This window comes from Echiichthys vipera (assembly GCF_963691815.1).
Source record: "Echiichthys vipera genome assembly, chromosome: 11".
Taxonomy (NCBI): domain Eukaryota; kingdom Metazoa; phylum Chordata; class Actinopteri; order Perciformes; family Trachinidae; genus Echiichthys; species Echiichthys vipera.
The window spans coordinates 30143525-30162879 of NC_139836.1; positions in this window are offsets into that span (position 1 = coordinate 30143525).

Below are 19355 nucleotides of genomic sequence, written 5' to 3' on the forward strand. Positions count from 1 at the left end.
TCACTACAATCAACTTTGACTTTATGTTTTTAGGAAGTTATGGCTAGGCTATCTGTGGAGGAGAGAAGGAGAAAAAACAGGGAATATCAAAGGAAGTGGGAGCACGCTTGGGGAGCTTATCCAACAATATGAAGACAAACTGAAGACAGAAACAACACACGTGTGCTCAGTTCAGAACCAGAGTACTGGAGCATGATTGAGAAGTGCAATGATAGCACAGTAATTGTGCATGTAGACTTTTCTGAGGCATGGAAATGTAAGTATAGTTCTGAGGTACAGCCATGCCATTTTGGTCAGAACCTCCCACATATCAACCTGCACACTGGCATGTACTATACAAAAGAACAGAAGTCAGGCTTTTGCACAGTATCAGAATCCAAGCGACAAGATGCATGGTAAATGAATGGTAAATGGACTTGTACTTGTATAGCGCCTTTCTAGTCTTCTGACTACTCAAGGCGCTTTCACACCACTTGTCACATTCACCCATTCACACAGACATTCACACTGATGGCAGCGGACATCTACAGACCATCTAATCTAACCATTCACACCACATTCACACACCCATGCGCAGCACGGGGAGCAATTTGGGGTTCAGTGTCTTGCCCAAGGACACTTCGACATGCAGACCGAGGGGATCGAACTGCCGATCTCTCGAATGGAGGACAACCCACTCTATCTCTGAGCCACAGCCGCCCCTGCATCTGCCATTTTAGTCCTGACAGATATTCGTTTAAAGTTTCTAAAAGTTGATACTATTCACTTCTGGTCAGATGGCCCCAGCAAGCAGTAAAAGAACAAGAAAAACTTTTCTCTCCTCTGCAGTGTCCCTCCAACTCTAAGTTTCAAGAGAACAACCTGGAACTTCTTGATGGCAGTTTAAGATAATGTCAGTGATTATATTTTATACATTATTCCTACTGGTTATGACTTTATTTTTTAATATGATTTGATATTTGACAATATGGGGATGGGGTACTTTTAATACTGATGTTGCTTAATTGTATCTTATATTCCTTGAAAAATGTTAATCACAGTGCTCTGGATTGTTATTTTATGGACCAAAAGTAAAATAAAGTTATTAAGCAAGAAGCCATTGACCAGAGATGTATACATTTTGGAATTGTATGTTGTAATGAGTCCACTGTCATCATCAGACTAGTGTCACCACCGTCAGTTCTAAAGTCACCACCGTCAGAGGGAGTTTTATTTGTTTTAAATGAATATGCTTACAAATATTTCTTCAGTGCTGTTGAGTTATGCAAGGAATAGTCTCTTTTAATACAAAAATATGTTTGTTAAATTAAAGAACATTACTTTTTCTATTTAGGCTTAAAGTAAATGTTGTGAAACACGTGAAACAGTATAAAATATGAACAAAAGTGAATAATCAACATTAAATAGCTAAGACACACTAAGAATGCCAGATAATGATTTTAAAACTCTAAATACAAATTCGACCAAATAAGTATGAAATTATCTGCTTTCTACTGTGTCTGACGGTTTCAACAAAAACAACGTTATAACTCGGAAACGCCTATTTCATGAAAAAAAAAATTACAAATTTGGGAAGTTGTACCGGTACATTGCTGCACAGTCAATACCTTGGTCTATTATGATATACCTTCAGATTTTGTCATTTATTTTCAAAATTAAAACCTGTTTTATCCAAATTCCCAAGAATCAGTGAGAGGATAACCATATGGAAAAGGAGTGCAGAATAGGAGGCACCGATGTGTCAGATCACAACCCACTCTACTTAATTTAAACAATGGAAGACAGCATACACCATGGAGACTCAATCTGGGAATTATGAATAACAACCCCGCCTCACGCCCGATGTCAGCTGGGATCGGCTCCAGCCCCCCCGCGACCCCGACCCCGGGATAAGCGGTTGAAGATGAATGAATGAATCTTACAAGGAAGAAGGTAAAAACAGAAATAAAAAGATACATAGAGGAAAATAACAATGGCGCAGTAGACCCTACAATTTTTTGGGATGTCACGAAGGGGATCATTGAAGGAAAACTGATATGCCTGAAACGGCATATGCAAAAATAATTAAAGTGGAGGCAGATAGAATACATGCTGAGAAGTTAAGGTAATTGGAACAGGAATACCAAAACACTAATGATCCCAAGACAAGTCAACAAATTAAAGAAACGAAAACAAAATGAAAAAAAATGAAATTGAAAAAAAAAGGCAACTAGAATATTGGAAAAGCGTATACGAAAAACAAGCGATTAGCAACCCCAGATGGTATTAAAAATATTTTCCGAAGATATTACCAAGATTTGTATACACAACCAGCATCTGTAGAAGAAAACAAAATGGTTGCATTCCTGTAGCTGTTAGACCTACCCTCAATTGGACGTATAAAATGATAAATTAACGGCTGAGATTACATTAGAGGAGTACAATAAATAAATAGAAAAACAATATATCACCAGGGAGTGACGGATACCCAGCAGAGTGGTATAAGATGTTTGGAAAAGAGCTGTTCCCATTGCTCCTTGCCTCTCTCAACTGGACACTCCAGAACAATAAAATTCCCCAATCATGGGCTGAGGCAATAATCATAGTCATTCCAAAACAAGGAAAGGACAAAGAACAATGTGCAAGCTATGGACCAATCTCTATATTAAATGTTGACTATAAAATATTTACAACAATAATCTCTAAAAGATTGAACTCCTTTAAACCAGAAATAATTGAGGAAGATCAAAGAGGATGCCAGACACATGATAACATTAGAAGAACACTACAGGTAGTCAAGCAAGCAAAAAAAGACAAAAAGAGCACTGTATTAGTAAGTATTGATGCAGAAAAAGCTTTCGATTGTGTCAATTGGAAATTTCTTTATAAAGTATTGGGCAGATATGGATTCAGCAATAAATGAATAAAGTGCAAAAAAACACTCTAGGCTACTCTAGGACTTTTCGCAGATGATGTCATAACCTACCTCAAACGCCCGAATAAATCATTACCTCTGTTGATGAAACTTTTGGAAGCATTTGGACAGCTATCGGGATATAAAATGTGTGCTAATGAAGGACGGTCAGCTGGAGAGTTTCCAAAATATAAAAGAAAAATATGATTTAGATAAGCATGAATTCTATAGGTACCTACAACTTAGAGATTAGGATGGACCCCCCTGCAGAAGTGTATGGTGTGATTCAAATAATAATTAATAAATACAAAGAAACCAAAATTAGAATTATATCGGGTTTATATAAAACATTTATATCAAATAAACACTCAACTAAATACATAAAACAAAAATGGGAATCAGAATTTATAATAAAAATCACTGATGAAGAGTGGCTGAACATGTGGAAAATGCAACACACATCCACTAGTTCACGGATCTAGAGAAAGTTCTCCTCGTAAAATCGGATACATTTTTTTTTATTTCACCCAAAGTCAAGAGTAAACAGTTGAACCAAAAATACACCTTGTTGGAGGGACTGTGGAGTAATGAATGTGGATCACTTGCATATTTTCTGGAAATGTGATGGAATCGGACCCTTTTGGAAAATGTTACACAATATATTGTTGAAAATGCTTGGATATAAAATTCCTGTCTTGTACAGTACTGTATTTGTGTAACCTATGTGAAGAAAATATAAGAACGAAGGACAGATACCTTACCTGGTAAAGGTACTTCTAACAGCAGCTAAGAAAGCTATCACACAGAAATCGGGAAGGGATGACATCCCTACACAAGACCAATGGACTCACTTTGTAGAGGAAATCTACACAATGGAGAAAATGACGCACCGCCTAAGGTTACAGGAAGACTTAGACTTAGAGTTCTCTTTATTGATCCCTTTGGGATAGGATAACCAATAAACTCAAAAGTAAATAAATACAGAAAGTATATATATATATAAAGCAATAAACAGTAATCAATAAACTCTTAGTTAATCATATATATAGTAGATGTAAGAATACAGGTAAAATAAAATTCCCGGAAAATTAAATCAGTATGTATGTAAGAGTAGAATATTCTTCTGTCCTCTTTATTTCCTCCTCCCCCCGAGTGAGGAGTAGTAGAGTATGATGGCCTGAGGGACAAAGGAGTTCTTGAGCCTGTTGGTCCTACACTTGGGCAGCAGCAGCCTTCCACCGAACAGACTCCTCTGGTTGCTGATGATCGTGTGCCGACCACAGAGCCGGCCCGCCTGATAAGTTTATCCATTCTGAAGGTGTCCTTGGATATGCTGCCCCCCAGCACTGGTAAAACATCGACAGTAGTTTGTACAAGTACAACCTGCTCTGTGTCTTCCTGTACAGGTGGCTGGTGTGTGTTGTCCAGTTGAGTTTATTGTCCTGCCACAGCCCGAGGTATTTGTTCACAGCCTCCACCTCAGCTCCCTATAGCAGGACTGGCCTTGGTCTGGACCTCCCAAAATCAATGACCAGCTCCTTCATGTTGGAGGTGTTGAGCTGTAGGTGGTTAGTGTGGCACCAGAGAGCAAAGTCCCCTACCAGACTTCGATACTCCTCCTCTCTGTCACCCCTGATACATCCCACGATGGCTGTGTCATCGGCATACTTCTGTATGTGACACAGCTCCGAGTTGTAGCAGAAGTCCGAGGTGTACAGGGTGAAGAGAAGAGGGGCCAGCACTGTGCCCTGAGGGGCTCCAGTGCTGCTGACCACAGTGTCAGACCTGGTGTCCTTCAGCCTGACGTACTGTGGCCTGTCAGTGAGGTAGTCTCTGACCCAGTCCACCAGATAGGGGTCAACTCCAATCCTGTTCAGTTTGTCCTAAAGTATAGGGGGCTGGATGGTGTTAAAGGCACTGGAGAAGTGCCTTCATGGCCTCCCTGTCCCTGCTCCTGAAGGCAGCCTTCTTCTTGTTGAGGACAGCCTTAACTTCCCGCGTTAGCCATGGCTTGTTATTAGTGTAACAGCGGACAGTCTTGACAGGGGAGAAGTTCAGGTACTCCATCAGACAATGTGTCATCCGCTCTATGTCCTCACCGAGCGTGTTGATCAGCACATCCCAGACTGTGGTGTTGTAACAGAAAGCTCAACTCAAAGAGAAATGGTTAAGATGGACAATATTTATGAATGAACAGCGACAAAACAAAAAACTTGATAAGTAAAAGAAAATGGACAGATTTCTTGGATAGTGACTCCCTTGTGTTTTTCTTGTTTATGTAATTCCTTGTTAGGGCCCGTGCACAGACTAAGTTGGCGAGGACCCTATTGTAATTGGAATGATTATTATTGTTATTATTATTATTATTTTTTTTTTTTCCTCCTCTTCAATCGCATTTTTGAGGGCCTAAACATGTATAAATTTTAGTTAAACTTTGCACACTGATCAGAAGTGGTGAAAAATTTGATATTTTATGGGTCTCAGTCTTGGGCGTGGCAAATTATTATTGCCAAAGCCCAGCCACTCAATATGCTTTCACCTACATGTATGAAAAGTGGTAGGCATGTGAAGAATGCAGAGACACAAAAGTTCCTCTTGGAGATATGCCCTAAAAACAACCGGAAGTCCGCCATTTTGATTTGAACATGTAATTTATATTCATTTTTGGCCTTTTTTTCCTAAATTTTGCTCTATACTTTAACAAACTCGTCCTAGAGCTTTCAACGGAATTACTTCAAAGTTGGTCTGTACGCCTTCAAGACATGGCCGACGCCGACCTGGCTGTGTCGGGGCCTCAAATTTTGCATGCACGCCATGAACCAGGAAGTTGTCTTTAACACTTTAAAATCATGACCATACATTGTCCAATCTGTCACAAACTTCTCAGGCATAATTGGACTCTCGGCCTGAACACATCTATGTGACAATATTTACGTATAGTCATAGCGCCCCCTGCTGGTAACTTGAAATGACATGTTTTTTACTTTGATGTCCTCGGCCTGACTGGTTCATCACATCCTCCTCAAAAGTGGTGATGAGAGCCTTAAGACGCGAATTATGCTTCACTGTGACAAAGGGATGACGTTGTGTAACGGCACAGCTGTGGCAGCATGGCGAATTTCGATGCAACACCATGACAAAAGACACTGCTGAAACTCCACACCAGGAGTTCAGATCTTTTCCAAACTTCACATGTTTGATAAGAAACGCTGGCCTTAACATGTATGTAGGACAGTTTGGAATCATTGTCATAGCGCCCCCTACTGGCAAAAGGAAGTTACATTTTATATATTTTGATGTTCTTTTCCCAGCCGGTTGAACACATCCATCTCAAATCCTGTCAGCACATACTTAAGACCTTCATTATGCTTGATCGTGTAGCTTTTGGCTTTTCATCAAATTCTGTTGTCATAGCGACCATCCTTCGCTGTGAAACAGGAAGTGGTTGTAACTTCAACATTGAACAACATGCCCCAAATATATCATGATTCATGACAGTCCAGGCCTGAAAACATCTGCATTTCAATATTTAGTCATAAGCATACCCCTACTGGCAACAGGAAAAATGACATATCTACCGATTTACATGAAACTTATATTGTGGGTTCTACACTTGATGTAGGGTAACACAATGCATGTTTTGTGTATGTTGAGTAATGGCATTGCAGGCATTTTGTACCGCTAGCCATAAACAGGAAGTCGCTCTAACTTTAGTATAAATTGCCTAACTGCACCACATTTCCCAGAGATGGTAAGAGTCAAGGCCTGAGGACAAATACATGCAAATATCGACTAACAGACACAGCCCCATCTACTAGCAACAGGAAATCTGACTTATATGAGAAAATGAATTAGATTTATATGAAATTCTCAATATCTAAAGCCCACTGCCGCGAGTGCCGGCGACCAGCCACCTTCCCGACATACACCGGGTGCAAGTGCCCGTTCATTGCTGCTTGCAACTTTAACTTTAGTTTAGGTTTCATTTGTGTTATGGAAAATTCTAAAGAATCACTTTAAATTGTTGTGGGCATCCCCATAGTGATGTGTGTTACACAATATTTTATAGCTGGATTTGTTTGTTTTGTTTCATTTCCCTCTGTCTTTTCATGAAACGCTGCTTTTTAAGTTGTGTAATATTCTGTACAGTAACAATAAGGTTTTTCTTCTAGGCTTGCAGTGCATGTACCTGTTTTGAGAATATCCGCACTGAGACTGAATTCTAGGCAATCCTTGTGCATAGAGACAGTGTCACAAAAAGGCCATCAAAAAGAAAACACTCACAGAACACTGCCTTTGCTGACTACGTTGTTGAGGAAATCAGCACACATGTTGATGCATTGGATAAAACGGAACTACGCAGGATTCATCATAGTTGCATTAGGGATGCAAATTATCGAGTAATTCATTAATCGATAGTTGTTTCATCTTAACGATCGATTAATTGATAAGCGGCAATTCTTCTGAGAAGCTTAATTCCCCTTTGAATAGGTTGACTGTATAGACCTTTTTAATGGAATTCCATTACTAGGCAACAGCCTTGGAGACTGACATTACCTGCCACTCCGGTTCAATGTAGTGGCATGTAACTGTGTTGTCTTTCTGTTGTCAAGGAAGTCCAAAAGTCTGTTGTGAGGGCCACATTCGCGGTTGCAAGTTGTGTTGCAGAAGTGCGCATGCGCATAAGTTGCATGCTGCCTGTTACTGCTCCGGTCTTTGAGTTCGCTTTTTTAAAACTTTCATAACTTTTATTGTCATTTTGTTCGTTCTGTTTCTTCACCCTAACCGGTGTGAAGTTCTGCCCTCTACAATGAGATTACTTTCGCTAGTTTTCGTGTATCTTTTTGTGTTGTTTTTATCAAGGCCGCTTCAACCGGTACACGCTGTCTCTGTTTACTCCGGAGAACAGCTGACCGCGCTAATACCGGCATAGCGGTCAGACCAGCTGAAATCCCACCCGAACTCTGGAGAAAAACACACCGGGGACGCAGAGGTGGGAAGCGACGTTGGGGCAATAGAAGAGGGTCGAGACGGGATGGGCTTATGGAGAGAAGATTTGAAGCTGTGTCTTCCCTCTGTTTTTATGGGAAATGTATGGTTTCTCTACAACAAAATGGATGAACTGACGGCGCTAACCCAGAGCCATCCTTGATTGCAGTATCATGTGAGACATGGCTGCACAGGGACATTACGGACCAGAACGTCTCCGTGGATTGCTTCCACACCAATCAGGCTGACTGGGATTGCTCCGAGAGCGGTAAGCGGAAAGGAGGGGGGCTTGCCGTTCTCGTAAACAGCACATGGTGGATGGAGATCCCGCATGTCATCACTGTTGTTCTGTACATCCCTCCCTCTGCAAACCCAACATCTGTGTGTTGCATCATACACACCACCATCTCCAGACACCAGACTCCACACCCCAGTGCCCTCATCATCATGTCGGGAAACTTTAACCACGTCACTTTGGAGTTCTGTGGACCTTCCAACAGTACGTGAGCTGTCCTACCATAGAGGTGAGGACTCTGGACCCGATGTATGCTAACATTAAGGATACATACATCCTCTTCTCTCCCCCCTCTGGGCAGATCAGATCATAACCTGGTTCACCTCAAACCCTGTTATGTGCCTCTGGTCAAGAGGAAGCCTACGACCACAAGGACTGTGAGAAGGTGGTTTGAGGAGGATTATGAGAAACTGCAGGGCTGCTTTGAAGTGACTGACTGGCCTGCACTTTGTGAGCCACACGGGGAGGACATCGATGACCTCACTGAGTGCATCACAGACTACATTCATTTTTGTGTGGACTGCAATGTCCCAGCTCGGACTGTAACCTGCTACGCCAATAATAAACCCTGGATCACCAAGGACATTAAGGCCATCCTAAATGAAAAGAAGAGAGCATTCAGAGATGGCAACCACGATGAGGTGAGGAGAGTGCAGGGGGTACTGAAACTGAAAATCAGGGAAGCTAAAGACAATTATAGGAGAAAGCTGGAGAAAAAGCTCCAGCAAAACAACATGAGGGATGTGTGGAGTGGCATGAGAACCATCACCGGGTTCCAGAAGACTGGTAGCTGAGGGTTGGAGGAATGTGTGGACCAGGCAAACTAACTGAACCTATTTTTCAATAGGTTTGATACTGCGGCCCATCCCCCACATGACTCTGCTGCTGGCTGCCATTCAACGACTGCTACTTTACCTCCCCCTACTCCTCCTCCTTACAGACCCATTGTCTGCCCCTCACCACCTCACTTCATACCTACCTATCCCACCCTTCCCCCTGCTCTACATCATGTCCTCCACAATCTGATGACCTCAGCCCTCCCTCAACGGACACCTTCACGCCTGACCTGGTGAGAAGACAGCTGACAAGACTCCACTCTGGCAAAGCTGCAGGCCCCGATGGTGCATTTCCCAGGATGCTTAAAGCCTGTGCCCCCCAGCTGTGTGGAGTACTGAGTCAAGTCTTCAGCCTGAGCCTGCACCTACAGAGGGTCCCTATGCTGTGGAAGACGTCCTGCCTCGTGCCTGTGCCAATGACGCCACCCCCCAGTTGCCCTCAGGACTACAGACCGGTGGCCCTGACGTCCCACATCATGGAGACCATGGAGAGACTCTTCCAGGAGCAGCTAAGGCCTATGGTCAGGCCCTTCACTGATCCACTACAGCTTGCTTACCAGCCCCGCCTGGGAGTTGAGGACTGCATCAACTACCTCCTAAACAGAGTCTAGTGTTCAGCAGATTTTGTCCATTCAACACCATCCGTCCGGCTCTACTGGGTGAGAAGATGGCTGCGATGCAGTTGGAGGCCCCCATTGTGTCCTGGATTGTGGATTACCTGATGGGCAGACCACAATATGTATGCCTACAGAACTGTTTTTCTGACAGGGTGACAACACTGGGGCCCCACAGGGGACTGTCCTCTCTCCCTTTCTCTTCACCCTCTTCAACTCAGACTCAGAGTCCTGACACCTTCAGAAGTTTTTCTGATGACTCAGCAATAGTTTGCTGCATTGGAAAGGGGGATGAAAGTGAATACCGGACTGCTGTGGGCAACTTTGTCACTTGGAGTGAGCTGAATTATCTGCAGCTCAACGTGACTAAAACAAAGGAGCTCATACTGGATCTGAAGAAGTTACACCTGTGACCCCTGTCCCCATCCAGGGGGGCCCTGTGGACACTGTAGAGGGGTATAAGTACCTAGGGGGGTACTTCAATAATAAGTTGAACTGGACTAGAAACACAGAGGCTGTGAACAAAAAGGGCCAAAGTCGACTCTTCTTCCTGAGGAAGCTGAGGTCCTTTAATATCTGCCGGACATTGCTGAGGATGTTTTATGAGTCTGTTGTGGCCAGTGCCATCTTCTTCGCTGTCACATGCTGGGGCAGTGGGCTGAAGGTTGCAGACACCAACAGACTGAACAAACTGATCAGGAGGGCCAGTGATGTCGTGGGAGAGGAGCTGGACAGCCTGGTGACCGTGGCAGAGAGGAGGATGCTGTCCAGGATCCGGTCTATCCTGGCCAATGTCTCCCACCATCTCTACGACACACTGGCACAGCAGAAGAGCACCTTCAGCAGAAGATTCCTCGCACCCAGATGCACCACAGAGGGCCACAGGAAATCTTTCCTGCCTGTAATCATTAAATTATACGATGCATCCCTTGGAGAGCCTGTCACCTCCTCTCTATAATTCAGACCCAATCACAGACAATCTTTGATCTTGTATATATTTCACTACTGTAAATATTCATTTCTGTAAATTTAAATTATACAACGCATCCCTAGGAGAGTCTGTCACCCCCTCTCTGCAATATGGATCCAATTATAAACAATCGGTTCTTTGCACATTAGTTAGGTATTTTTAATCGTGTATATATTTCTTAAAACGTTTTTCTAATATATGTTGTCTTTATAATATTTGTTGTTTGTATATCTGGAGTTTTGTAGCAAAAATAATTTCCCCCTGGGATTATTAAAATATTTCTGATTTCTGATCTGATTTTCAACTCGGCCTTCTTCCTTGTGTAGCTTTGCTTCCACGCAGGTGGTTATGGTCGTTCTGGAGGGGATATTGTACCCTGGCTTGATGTACTTTATTACCTCTCGAAATCCCTGTTCGTCAACGACATTTATCGGCAGCATGTCTGTCGTAACCCTCTGCTTTCGTGGAGTCACATACCAGGTGATAAGGGTGAGGGGGGCATGCTCCCCCTAAAAGCATCAATCTGATGCATTTTGAGAGAAAAATTTATAAGTATGAATATATATTAGAGCGAGCTAATAAATTAATTTAGAATTGAGGCCGGTTGACGAAAATGATCCAAAATGAGGGGCCGGAAAATATAAGCGTCCCCTTAATGGATATTGTAAAAAACTACAGCGACATAGGAGTACATACTCATATATATATTTTATCAATATAAATGGTAGCAACAGGCCTCAAAGTGCAACAGCATAACAGCTGATCAAAACAAGTAGGGATAGGCCAACTCACACACAATCCTTAGTAAATGAACTGTTAACCAAAGGTTTTCACTCACTTATTGGACTAAAGTACAAGTTTGAGGCTCTTCTCCTTTACTTGAGTATTTTCTTTTCATGCTACTTTATACTTCTACTCCACTACAAACCAGTGGAAATATTCTACTTTTTAACTCCACTGCATTTATCTGATTACTTCAGTTACTAGATACTTTACCAATTGAGATTTTTACACATAAAACATAGACAGGGTTCATAAATATTATATGATTCCCAACAGCATGTAGGCTTACAAGAATATATGAAACATTAGTTTATTCATTCACTGTCTTTTCTACAGTTCAGTGGGAAAATGGTGTTAAAGTTAGCATGATTTTTCTTAAAATACCTTCTCAACTTATCCTCTTTAAACAGATATAGCTGCAGAGTAAACACAGGCTTCTCAGTGACAGAAACTAAAACTTCTCTGTCCATTAAATTAAAAAAAACTTTATTCGTCCCGAGGGGCAATTCAGGGCACACAGAGCAGCAAATAACGACAGTGCAACTATACAAAAACATTTTAACCTAACAACAAGAATAAAGTGTAAAAGAAGAATAAGTGTCAGGATGTTAGTGTGTCAGTACAGGTAGAATAAGTGACAGGATGTTAGTGTGTTAGTACAGGTTAGATACGGAGAACATCGTCGGCGTGAGATGTAGAAAGACATGCGTGTATCAGATGTAAGCAGACATGTGAACGGTGTGAAAGAAATTCTCTGGAGTCCTCAGTGTTTCTCAAATCATGTCTTTATTTAATACTGCATGCATAACAGGAGAGAGGTCTACCAACAGCTGGGTCTCAACAATCTCTGCCTCTCTTCAAGTCACTTCAACATTTATACAGTTACATCAAAGCTACTTACAGACACAATGACATCAAAGTAACCAAAACACACTACCCAATGTTTATGACCCCAGTGGATGTTAAGAGGTGTTTACGACCACCCCAAATGTCACCCTTTGCAAACCCCCATGTGACTCCTATCCATAATCCCCCCAGCACTCATTCTCAGCTTGACTGTTATGTTAATCAAGGATTTACATCATAGATAAATAAGGTAGGTCAATCTTTGGTTATTTCTCACATTTCCCCCTTTTGACACAAAGTGTCAAATAATTTTTTGGAAATAACACAAAATCATCAACTAACTCTTTCTTTGACTACACACTGCAAACATTAGTAGAGGTTCACTTTTAACTCTCCGAATATGACAAGGAAAAATAAAAACAACGAAAAACATTAAAACAAACACAATTCTATTTACACGGTTTCTTCATCTGAGCCAATATATAGGTTTCTTTGCTTTATTTTGCCTCATTCGATGCCATGGATGCCATTTCCTTCTCTCTTCCATGTCCTGGTGTCAGAGGTTACCAGCACTTAACACCGTCGGAAACAGTCTTTACCACTGTCTCATTTAATTTCTTCTTTAGCACCATCATCTGCAATGGCGTTGCCCTGTGAAAACTAAGTTGTTACAGTCAGCGTGAACTCTTTTAACTGTAAACAGGTAAAAGTGTTAGAGACAAAAGGTTAAGAACAAAAGGTTTTCCTGTAGGAGTGAGAATGCCACAGTTTTTCCCAGAGTGTGAAAGTTAGGGACAATATTAAAGCATATTGTGACTCTGACACTGTGTCATCTGTTGCGCCTAGAAAGAAAACCACAGATTAATACAAATAACTCTGTCGCCTTAGCAGACGAGCTATTTGGCAATTTAGTTCAAAGGCAAACACAGAAAGAGCATTTAGATGGATTCCTCGCAGAACCATCTATAAAGAAAAGCAGAATCATCGTTAGACACTATGTATAAAAACAATGCATCCCATGGTTTTAATCCACTGTTAAACATTTCCACTCAAGAATGGTTCTCCAGCTTCAGCTGTAGGATCAAAAGCTGAAAAATTAAGACGGTACAGCGCTTCAGGCTGACATTAAACATTAGTGTGACAATGAGGATCATGCAGATCATGCACACTTTCAAAATACAATAGGGTCAGATGTTAGTGTTTGTTAATCTACATAAAACTACTGACATACAATTATCATGCAAAAATTAAAAAGAAACAATCAGAAACAGCTCGATAAGTTAGGTCATTTTAAGTCGGTACAGGCTGTTTGCCTCAGCAGTCACAGTCTAAAAAGTCAGTCATTGGCCAAGTTTCTTTATACAGGGGAGATCTCCACAGAAACATAAAATAATCCATAAGTGGCAATAGAATTTAATCTATTTATTTATTTATTTTTTAAAAACCCATCCAGTTCCTATGGATGCAGTCAGGACCCACTTATTATCATTATTAATAATATTATCCTTATTATTATTGTTATATCTAATGCTTCAATTTGCAAAAACAAGACGTATGTTTCTGACAACTTCACCATCACTATGGCAGTTTTTTAAACCAGGTTTTCCCAGAAAACTGTACCATTAAATTCCAAAAATTCAAATACCATTGAGAGTGAAAGCAAAAAAAAAACAGAATAATGGGTCAGGATTTAGAGTGATGCATCAATATTGCATTTTCTAAAATCAATCACCAGCAACTCAAACCTGTGACATCTATGATGCCTCTTCAGGTAAAATGGGAGGTATATTTGAGATATTCCACAATGGCATGCTTGTTTTATAAGAAATAATCAGTGTTGCTTTCAATAACTTGAATTTTTTTCTTATGTGAGCTAAAAAATATTTTGTCTGAGCATAGTAATCAAAACCTTAACTTTCTGTTTGTCTAATGATCAACTCTTACTGCAAAACCCTAATTTTCCCTATTGACACCAATACTTATTCTTAATAAATGTTCCTATATGTATATGCAAGTGTATGTATGTGTTGAACATTAACATCATGTTCATTCTAAGTTCACCTAACGTTGTCATGTAGTGTGGATGTTTTTATCTTTAATTTCTAATTTGTGATTTTCAAATGCTCTGACCTTCCTCCGCTGTCTGTATGGCCTGTTCATGGGGGAACCATGAAAAAACATCAAACAGAAACACGCAACCAGGACTTCTCTGGATCTTGTCCCAGTCTCCTTCTTTCTCTCCTTCTGATGTTGTCTTGATGAGGCCATCTTTGTCCAGGATTCTGTGCCCCATTCTGCTGGTATAGTGAACCAAATGGCCAGTCGAATGTTGGCCCATCAGAGTTCACACCTCTCCATCTTTTAGTTCCTCTGGCTGCCATGTCCTGAACACAAGCTCTTCAGTGTTCAATTCAACTGAACATCTGGTGCGGTGGACATCGGTTTAATTTTCTTCAGGCCAGTAGTCAAAAAGGAGTTGCTGTTTGGAGAGAGAACTTTCTGGAGAAGCAGTACTTTCAGTCTGTTTTCCTCAGTCACTGGTTTTGTGAAAACTGACACATCAGATGCAGGTTCAGTCTCCCCTCCCCCTCATTGTCAGAGTCCTTCTGGGAATATGCATATGGGCTTGATGGAGGGGCTGCATGGCCTGGAGACATTAGGAGGAGGCCGCTGCCTTTTCTCCCTAATCTCTGCTCCTCATCATTCATTCACTTCTTTCTGTCACACATACTTATTTCTTTAATTTCTTGTCTTTCTATAACTGAGTTTGCTTTCCTCCTATCTTTCCCTACTCGCTGTCCCTTTCTCTCTCATCACTTTACCCTCTTCACTATATATGTACCTAAATATGTGCCTAATAAAAGACGAAAAAATAAAAAAAACCCTCTTAGTCTAGTAATGCCAAAATGGAAGCTCTCAACCACATTAACCCATTTATCTGCTATAAATTTAGCAGGATCTGTAAAAATTTTAACTTTCCCATTTTGTTTCACATTTTTCTATTGACTCACTGGGATGTGCTTTTACTTTCAATGGGCTTATTGTTCACTCAGACTATTTCACACATGCTGATCTTTCCATACGAATATGGTTAGATCTTATCACACATACACTAACTTTGGATAATCTATCAGCCAGGTGGTTTATACGACACATTCGTTCAGAGCAACGCACCCTTTAATATCCAAACTGGATATTTAGACACTGAAATGAGTTACCCCAAAGTTTATTTTTCTTACCACATTCATACGCCCATTTTATTGTAGTTGGGAATCCCTACACTCACGCATATTATATTTGCATTTCAAAAATTTCTACTCCTTTAAAATGAATGATTTCTGAATCAATTGATTCAGAAATCATTCATTTTCTCCCTAAATGCTTGTGTATTTTCCAAAAACACTTCTCTCATTTGTTAGGTTGCACCAACCTCACACAGCACATTATACTCTTTTATGTCTATTTTAAGACATCACTTATATAGCTTTAAGTGCATATATATATTTTTTATTAAACTAGTCTACAAAATAAAATTACACAGAAAATATGAAGATGGTCGCATCCTCCACCAAACGGGACTCATTGGACCTTGATATTCAACCCTATAGGATTTATAGAATATCAGACAGCAGACCACATTGTCTCGAACTGTCACCTAGGTTATCTTGCCTTCTCAGAGCCTCAAAATCACACAGAAAATGAAACTAGTCTTCAAAACCACAAAGGACATATGAAGACGGTCCGACCTCTACAAATAGACTCGTCGGACCTTATATTCAAACTCACAGGAATTACAGAATATCTTGACAGCAGACCACACACAGGTTCTCGAACTGTCGCCTAGGTTTACACACCTTCTGTTGAGCTTCAAAAACCCCACACTGTACTCACGTTTAAAATGGATGGAGCGTCTGCTGTCCTGCACCCGTTCCTGACATCAGGCGGAATCCTGTCCTCCTTGGTGGAGCGGAATTTTTCCTTACCGGTTTAACCTTCAGTCAGGACTCAGGCCTGATCAGCAGAACGTCCAATCCCATCCTTGTCGCCAAATGTGAAAGAAATTCTCTGGAGTCCTCAGTGTTTCTCAAATCATGTCTTTACTAAATACTGCATGCATAACAGGAGAGAGGTCTACCAACAGCTGGGTCTCAACAATCTCTGCCTCTCTTCAAGTCACTTCAACATTTATACAGTTACATCAAAGCTACTTACAGACACAATGACATCAAAGTAGACAAAACACACTACCCAATGTTTATGACCCCAGTGGATGTTATCAGTGTTTACGACCACCCCAAATGTCACCCTTTGCAAACCCCCATGTGACTCCTATCTACAATCCCCCCAGCACTCATTCTCAGCTTGACTGTTATGTTAATCAAGGATTTACATCATAGATAAATAAGGTAGGTCAATCTTTGGTTATTTTTCACAACGGGTGTATATGATGTAAACAATGTAAACATGCAGTAGACTAAGCCTGTGAATGTTCTCATTCGTCCAGGTCATCATTATCCTCAAAAGCAATTTCAGTCTAAAACAACTGGACTGTTTGTTTGTCTAGGATGACGTTTCACCTCTCATCCAAGAGGCTTCATCAGTTCATGTACGCATCTGACCAGTCCCAGCCTGGTCAGATGCGTACATGAACTGATGAAGCCTCTTGGATGAGAGCATGCCATTCTTATAAAACAAGCATGCCATTGTGGAATATCTCAAATATACCTCCCATTTTACCTGAAGAGGCATCATAGATGTCACAGGTTTGAGTTGCTGGTGATTGATTTTAGAAAATGCAATATTGATGCATCACTCTAAATCCTGACCCATTATTCTGGGTTTTTTTTTGCTTTCACTCTCAATGGTATTTGAATTTTTGGGTGGGTGATGGTGTCCAGGGAGGGGGGGGGGGGTGAAGTGTCAAGAGTGGGGAGGGGTGAAGTGTCAAGAGTGGGGAGGGGGATGGTCAGAGGGGTCAGGAGTTGAGAAGCTGGACAGCCTTCATACATACATACACTTGCATATACATATAGGAACATTTATTAAGAATAAGTATTGTTGTCAATAGGGAAAATTAGGGTTTTGCAGTAAGAGTTGATCATTAGACAAACAGAAAGTTAAGGTTTTGATTAATATGCTCAGACAAAATATTTTTTAGCTCACATAAGGAAAAAATTCAAGTTATTGAAAGCAACACTGATTATTTCTTATAAAACAAGCATGCCATTGTGGAATATCTTAAATATACCTCCCATTTTACCTGAAAAGGCATCATAGATGTCACAGGTTTGAGTTGCTGGTGATTGATTTTAGAAAATGCAATATTGATGCATCACTCTAAATCCTGACACATTATTCTGTTTTTTTTTTGCTTTCACTCTCAATGGTATTTGAATTTTTCGGTGGGTGATGGTGTCCAGGGAGGGGGGGGGTGAAGTGTCAAGAGTGGGGAGGGGGATGGTCCGAGGGGTCAGGAGTTGAGAAGCTGGACAGCCCTGGGGATGAAGGTTGCTCTTCTCCTCTGTGTCCTGCAGCAGGGACAGCGAAGACAGCGTCCTGAGGGGAGCCACTCGAACGCTGAGAAGAGAGCATGAGAGGGGTCCTGCATGATCCGACCAGCTAACCTGAGTGTCTGCTGCTCGTGGATGGTCGACAGAGTTCTTACAGGAAGTCCAATGATCTTAGAGCAGACCGTGGCTATGCTCTGCAGGCGGTTTCTGTTCTGGAGGCTGGTGGAGTAGAACCAGCATGTGATGGAGAAGGTGATGATGCTCTCGATGAAGGAGTAGTAAAAGGTTAGGAGGATGTTCTTGCAGACTCCAAAGGAATTGAGCTTCCTAAGGAGGTATTTCCGCTGCTGACATTTTCTGAGAATCTCCTCTGTGTTGGAGGAGAATTTCAGCAGGCTGTGGAAGATGGTGCCCAGGTACCTGTACTCCTCAACTGCTTTAACAGGCTTCCCGTGGATCACGGTGTTTGCTGATGCAGCCAGTTCCCTCTGCTTGTTGGAGAAGGTCACCACCATGTCTTTGGTTTTGTTGACATTCAGCTCCAGGCAGGAGCTGTCACACCACTCCACAAACTCCTGAAGAGCTGGTCCGTGGTGCAGAGATGGTCCTGATAGCAGAGACAGGAGGACGGTGTCGTCAGTGTACTTCACCAGATGACAGTTAGGCTGCGTGGTTCTGCAGTCATCGATGTAGAGGATGAAGAGCAGAGGTGAGAGCACACAGCCCTGAGGGGAGCCGGTTGAGGTGTGTCGGAGGTCGGAGAAGGTGCTGTTGACCAGGACTCTCTGTGAACGGTTGGTTAGGAAGTCCAGTATCCACAGGATTAGCTGTTGGTCCAGATGAAAGAGGGCTGAGAGTTTGTCAGCCAGGATGTGGGGCTGCATGGTGTTAAATGCAGAAGAGAAGTCTGCAAACAGGAGTCTGGCTGAGGTGTTGGGGCGCTCCAGGTGTTTGTAAACAGTGTCTATTATGAATGTTTTTGCATCCTCGACGCCCCTGCCAGCTCAATAAGCGAATTGGAGCGCGTCCATCTGGGAGTGGGTTTCCCTGATGATGTGTTGTTTTATGATCCTCTCCATGGCCTTCATCACAAGAGAGGTGAGGGCCACCGGACGGAGGTCATTCAGACATTTGACGGCGCTCTTCTTGGGGATGGGGATAACTGTTGAGTGTTTCCATTGCTGGGGGACTATGCTGCTGTCCATGGATCTTTGAAACAGGGTCTGAAACACGCCCCCTAGCTGCTCAGCACAGTGCTTCAGGACGTGGCCGCTGATGTTGTCTGGGCCAGGTGAGCTGTTCTCCCTTGTCTTCCTGAGGGCTTTCACCAGGTCCTCTGCGCTGAAGGTGAAGGCTGCTGAGTCACTGGGCTTGAGCTTGGACATCGCTTCTTCCAGCTGGGTGGTGTTGTCCTGCTCGAACCTTGTGTAGAAAGAGTTATGGTCGTTGGGGAGAGATGAAGAGCTGCTGCCTGAAACCTGGATGGTTTTTGTGTTGCTGGCAGCAGTGTTCACAGCAGCCGTGTTCTTGAGTCCCTGCCAGGCTGAGCGGAGGTTACCCTGCGTGAAGCACTCCTCTACTTTGTTCTTGTACTCCAGCTTGGCAGTTTTTATGGCATG